Source organism: Pseudophryne corroboree, chromosome 2 (genome assembly GCF_028390025.1).
Source record: "Pseudophryne corroboree isolate aPseCor3 chromosome 2, aPseCor3.hap2, whole genome shotgun sequence".
Classification (NCBI taxonomy): domain Eukaryota; kingdom Metazoa; phylum Chordata; class Amphibia; order Anura; family Myobatrachidae; genus Pseudophryne; species Pseudophryne corroboree.
Window position 1 is genome coordinate 817379130 of NC_086445.1, and position 6286 is coordinate 817385415.

The following is a 6286-nucleotide window of genomic DNA, read 5'->3' on the forward strand; positions in this document are numbered from 1 at the left end:
GAGAAGAGAGGGAAAGAGTTTTGTAGGTGAGCTTGAGGAATTTAAATTGAATTCTGAAGGGGATATGGAGCCAGTGGAAGGATTTGCAGAATAGAGAGACAGAGTGATGTGAAAGAACGATTAGTCTGACAACAACATTAAGGAGATATTGAAGAAGAGTGAAGTGGAGACACCAGAGAGAAGGAGCTGACATTGCAGATAAAGGAGTGGACCAGTGTTTTGGTGGCATCATGGGTGAGGAAGTATCTAATCCTGGTAATGTTCTAGAGAACTGACAGGAGTCGGAAAGGGACTGGTTATGGTGAGTTGATGAAAAAATATATGGTGGTTATCCATAGTGAATGAGAAATGGGGAAATTATGAATTCAAAGGGTGGTAAAACAATAGATTATGTTGTGGTCAAATTAAGCTTCAAAACCATTCACATATTTAAGAAGAGATAAAGAATAGAAAGTTTAAAGTGAAAGAGAGGTGGAATTGCAAGAAGTAACGAGAAGACCGGTAGAGTTGGGTATAGTCATCATAAAAATGTAGATGCAGATCAAAGCATAAAGATATAGATGCAGATTGAAATAGCTGATAAGATAACCATGTGAGGAGGAATAGAGTAAAAATGGAAGGGAGTAAAGGATAGAAACTTGAGAGATCCTAACAGGAATTTGTAGGTTGAATTAGAGGATTGGCTGGAGAGATAAACGGAGAGCCAGGAGAGGACTGTATAGCATAGCCCAAGTAAGTGTAGAGTGTGGAGAAGAAAAGATTGCAAAGGTTTCAAAGTTGCAGAGATATCAAACAGATTGTGAACAGAGAAATGGTCCTTGCCTATGGCAGAGAGGAGGTAATAGGTGACTTTTGCTCAGAGCAGTATCTGTGGAATGGAAGGGAAGAAAGCCAGATGTAATAGATAAGTGTAAGCATTTTCAGATTAGAAAGTCGTGAGATCTGTGTTGATAATCTTCTCAAAAGATTTGGTGGGGTCAAGAGAATTTTTTTTTTTTGAGAATGGGTTACTCGAGTACATGTTAGAAGGAGATGGGAAAGATTGCATTAGAGCGGAAAAGGTGGGCAAGGTGTAGGTATGTGCTAGTGGATAAAGAGCGAAGTGTGGGGATGGAAAGAGATCAAGGGTACAAGTTGAAGTGAGAGAAGAGTGAAGATCTTAAATGTCTGCCTTGCAAGGAAAGAAGCATAAGAGGAAGTAGAAGGGAGCAAGTGGGGATAAGTGCTGGAAGTGACTGGTAGATGGGATTTTCTGTCTCATAGATTCTGTTTTGGAGGTTAAAAATTAAGAGAAATCACAAGTGGAGGGAGAAGGAATGAGAGGAGAGGCTGCAGAGAAAGGAGTTAAAGGTGGGGCAGAGCCATTATGGGTTGGAAGATTGGGATCAGATGAAAAACTTAAATAAAAACTGGCTTGAGGAAGGACAGAACTACAGTAAATAGAGAATGAATTTAAGTGAAGGAATACAGCAAGAGAGTGAGATTACCTCACATGCATTCAGAATTTGATGAGCATATTTGGAGTAACTGAGTGTGGAGTGCTAGGGTTGGGGTTTAGAACAAGGTGACATGGGTGGTAAAGCCAAAGGCAGGATGAGAGAGTGGTTGTGCAAAGTGATAACTGGATAGGGACAAGCCAAGATGGTGACAGTAGAGTGGAGGGGTTTGAGTGGGGAAGAGAAGATAGTGGGGTTAAGGGCATCAAGATTACATTTCATGTGGGAAGACTTGGGATGGTGTGGGAGGCACTGAGAAGGTGACCGAGAGCAGGTTAAGGAGAGTTACAGAAGTCAAAGATGTTGCAGGAGTGGAAGAATACATAATCAATAGAGTGGCAAAGGCCGTGAGTGGTGAGTTAATATATACTTTATATGCAGAGGATAATTTATTAAAATTGTATCTTAATATCTGAAATACATGTAATATAAATATATCTTTATCATGTTGCCAATAATCTTAACTTGTGAAATATATTTTGTCTGTTTCATTTGTGATATATAAAGGAGGTGGAGTACTTCTGGTTGAAGTTCTTTTAAATGAAGACAGAAGTGGCCTTGTGACTTCCCAGCTGTACTCATTAAACATGTTGGTCCAGACAGAAGGCAGAAAAAGGACCCCATTTGAATACACGAAGCTTCTCACAGACTGGCTTCAGGGACATACAAGTGAAATCAACTGGAAAGCTATATGATGCAATCCTGGGAAGAAAATTGGCATGATTTTCGCATTTACAGAAATTCCAATCCTTTGTTTCTAATTTATTTGTTTTAATGCTTCAAGCATTTTAGTTATAATTAAATATTATTTAATATATCATGTTTTGACTAAGAAATAATTGAAATGTTGTATTAATGCAGACTACCTTTGTTTTGTGTGAACATACAGCAGCGGTGGCCAACCTGCGGCTCTCGAGCCGCATGCGGATCTTTCATCCACCGCATGCGGCTCGAGTCGATCCGCTGCTGGTCACCGCTGCCCCACACAGTGCGCACATACTGACGCAGCCGGGCCGGGCGCACAGACTTCTAAGGTCTCCGGCGGCGGTGTCTATCTTAAATTCGGCGCCGGCCCGTGAGCCAATCAGAGCTCGTGGACCGGCAGCTGAAGCTCCTGATTGGCTGCCAGACCACGGGCTCTGATTGGCTCACGGGCCGGCACCGAATTGAAGATAGACACCGCCGCCGGAGACGTAGGAGACTTCTCACAGCAACAATCAAAGGTGAACTACAGCAGAAGAAGACCCAGGATAGGTCATTAATGATTATTAATTACTGATAATATTTCCTTGGTATACATCGATGCTTCAAAAATAGGGAAATAGGGAAGGGGCAAAGACAGATAGCAGATAGGCCATTCTGGGGGCAAGGAGGGGGTTAGGGGTATGTAGTGCTGTGCATAAGGTATTAGTAGTGGCACCTCAATCCGCAACAGCACCATTCACCCCAATCCGCCACAGCACCAGTCACCTGCTCACCCCTGCAACACCGAGCATGATAATGATGATAGATAGATAAGATAATTGTAAATAGATAATATTATAGTTAAGATAAGATTTATATATATATATATATATATATATATATATATATATATGTGTGTGCAAACATCCGGCACTAACTTCTGCTTACTGCTTAGGTAATGGTTCCGGTGCCCTCCAGGGGTTCAGCGTCCCGATATATAGAAGCGTAATGGCGGCACTCGGAGACTTATATAAAGCGTGCAAAATGCTATTTATTTCAACGTTTCGGGCTCCAACCCGTCGTCAGGAACAAACAATCAAAACAGTGCAATAGATACAATACTTATATACCCTCCCCAACGTGAACATAATTACCTGATCAGTCGCAGCTGACAGTCCTCTCTCCCGCGTCTAATGCAGCATGGAAAGGTCTCAGGGTCCCCGGTCGTCTCAGCAGTGACGTCTAGAGCGTGCGCCGTCCTCCAATAGCGTACCGCCGTCATCACTTGCCTGTTACCTAGGCAACCTGTCCGGCTGGCTTTAGACCCATAGCTATACGCTCCGGTTGCCGCTGATTGCCTTATGGGTTCCCCGTCACTTCCCTGTTGCTGACGACATAGGAGGGGGCTCGTTCCTAGCGACCAATCAGATTACTTCCCAGCTTAGTATACCCGTGATCTAAAAAAACAAACATGTTAAAAACATTGGCCCTCATTCCGAGTTGTTCGCTCGCAAGGCGATTATAGCAGAGTTACACACGCTAAGCCGCCGCCTACTGGGAGTGAATCTAAACATCTTAAATGTGCGACCGATGTATTCGCAATATTGCGATCAAAACCGAGTTAGCAGTTTCTGAGTAACTCCAGACTTACTCTGCCTGTGCGATCAATTCAGTGCTTTTCGGTCCCGGCTGACGTCATAAACACACCCAGCGTTCGCCCAAGCACTCCCACCGTTTCTCCAGACACGCCTGCGTTTTTTCCGGAAACGGTAGCGTTTCCAGCCACACGCCCCTAAAACGCCGTACATCCGCCCAGTAACACCCATTTCCTGTCAATCACAATGCGTTCTCCGGAGCGACGAAAAAGCCGTGAGTAAAATTACTTTCTTCTTAGTAAAGTTACTTGACGCATGCGCAGTGCGAACATTACGCATGCGCACTAAGAGAATTCTCACTGCGATGCGATGAAAAATACCGAGCGAACAACTCGGAATGAGGGCCATTGTTAAAACAAAGACTATTCGAACATATTCTAATTAGGGTGGAATAAAGAGCAAATCATATAGCTACGAATGAGGCTATATGCAATAGAGAATAGCAGCTACCTAAACGGGAGTTCCTTGAGACTTCTCCCCTAATAGATAAAGGGAAATAAGATTAATTGCTTTTATATCTACAAAAAACATTGTAGACCCAAGGAATCATTTAGTCCCCTTGGGGCTAGTGTCTCCAATGTATGAATCCATTTACTTTCTAGTTGGAGTAATTTTTTCTTCCTATTTCCACCTCTCAGATTCATTGGCACATGATCTATCAATTTTATTTTGATACTGGCTATACTGTGATTAGCCTCTGCACAGTGTCTGGCCACTGGCTGGTCACTGGTCCCGGTCTCAAGTGCTGCCCTAATGGCGGATCGATGTCCTGCCATTCTTTCCCTGAATTGTCTTTCTGTCTTGCCCACGTAGTTGAGGCCACATGGACAAGACAGAATGTAGATGACAAATTTGGTGGTACATGTAAGGGCATAGCGTATTGTGTATTTTTTCCCGGAATACGGATGTATAAATGAGTCTCCTGGTATTATCGATCTACATGTAGTACATCCCAGACAACGGTGGCACCCAGTCTTTTGAGTAAGAAAATGTGACACCGTTGCTTGCTTTTTAAGTTTAGTGATATCCCTTTTAACTAGCAGATCACTAAGATTTCTGCCACGAGTATAGCAGGGAAGAAGTCTAGTACCTGTGAGGGCTGGTAGATTTCTATCCGTGTTAATAATGGGCCAAAACTTTTTAGCATATTGTTTTGTAAATTTGCTTTTGGTATTAAATCTATTGACCCACGGCAGAAATTGTTGGCCATCTGTATGTGTTCCACTAGTGTGTAGTGTATCATGTCTAGGGGTGTTAAGCACTTTATCTTTTATTCTTTCCAATAATTTACGTGGATATCCCCTTTTACGGAATTTATCCACCATCTCATCCATGTCGTGTATTGTTTGTAAAGGATCGCTGGTGATTCTCCTTATTCTTAACATCTGTGAATAAGGTAACCCATCACGTAATGGCTGGGGATGGAAACTATCATGCATGAGTATAGTATTTCTGTCTGTTTCTTTAATGTAAATGGATGTGTTAATGCCCTCATGTGACATTGTGATAATAACGTCTAAGAAATGGACTGTAGTAGGGGAAATGGTGTAGGTCAGTTGTACTGCATGTCCAGTCGCATTGTGGTTCATAATTAACTCACTCAATTGTGACTCAGTACCAGTCCAGAAGATCAAAAGATCATCAATGTATCTCAGGTACAACCTGAGGTGTCTACAGTTGTGGAACATTGCTTTTTCTACCATAATCATATAGGCGTTGGCGTACGATGGGGCCACATTGGACCCCATCGCACAACCCGCCACTTGCAGGTAGAATTTTGAATCATACATGAAGTAATTCTTGGTTAATACAAGTTTAAGTAGTTCCACAAAAAATTCTACTGGTGGACCTTTATAGTTTGTGTTGTTAGTGAGTAACTCCTCAACTGCTAACAGACCCTCAGTGTGCGGTATGCTTGTGTACAGGCTGCACACATCAGCACTGCACAATAGCATATCCTTAGGCGGTAGCCCAAAATTCTCCATTATTAGCAACAGTGCTGTCGTGTCTTTCAAATATGATTCAGCTTGCTGAATGCAAGGGTTAAGTAATGTGTCTAGATATACCGCTATTGGCTGAAATAAAGACCCCCTGGCAGAGATGATTGGTCTACCAGGGGGTCTTTCTAGTCCTTTATGAATTTTAGGCACTGTGTAGAAAGCTGGTGCTACTGGACACTCAACCATTAATGCTTGCCTAAGTTCTGTAGAAATATATCCCTTAGATACCGCTGTATACAATAACTTATCTAGAATTTGTTTAAATTCAAAGGTAGGGTCCTTAGCTAATAATACATATGTGCTGGTATCAGCTAATTGTCTTTGGCATTCTATATCGTAGTCCTGTATAGCTTGTACTACAACAGCACCGCCCTTGTCGGCTGTTCTTATTACAATATCAGTACGTAGGCTTAAATCTGTAATGGTTTGCCGTTCCTCCTGTGTGAGGTTG

The 6286-nt window shown here is 42.4% G+C and overlaps 1 pseudogene; it reads left to right on the forward strand.

Moving 5' to 3' along the window:
- The window catches only part of LOC135018316 (acetylserotonin O-methyltransferase-like), a 175759-nt pseudogene extending 173529 nt beyond the window's left edge, over positions 1–2230 (forward strand).
- The last annotated feature ends 4056 nt before the right edge of the window (positions 2231–6286 follow it).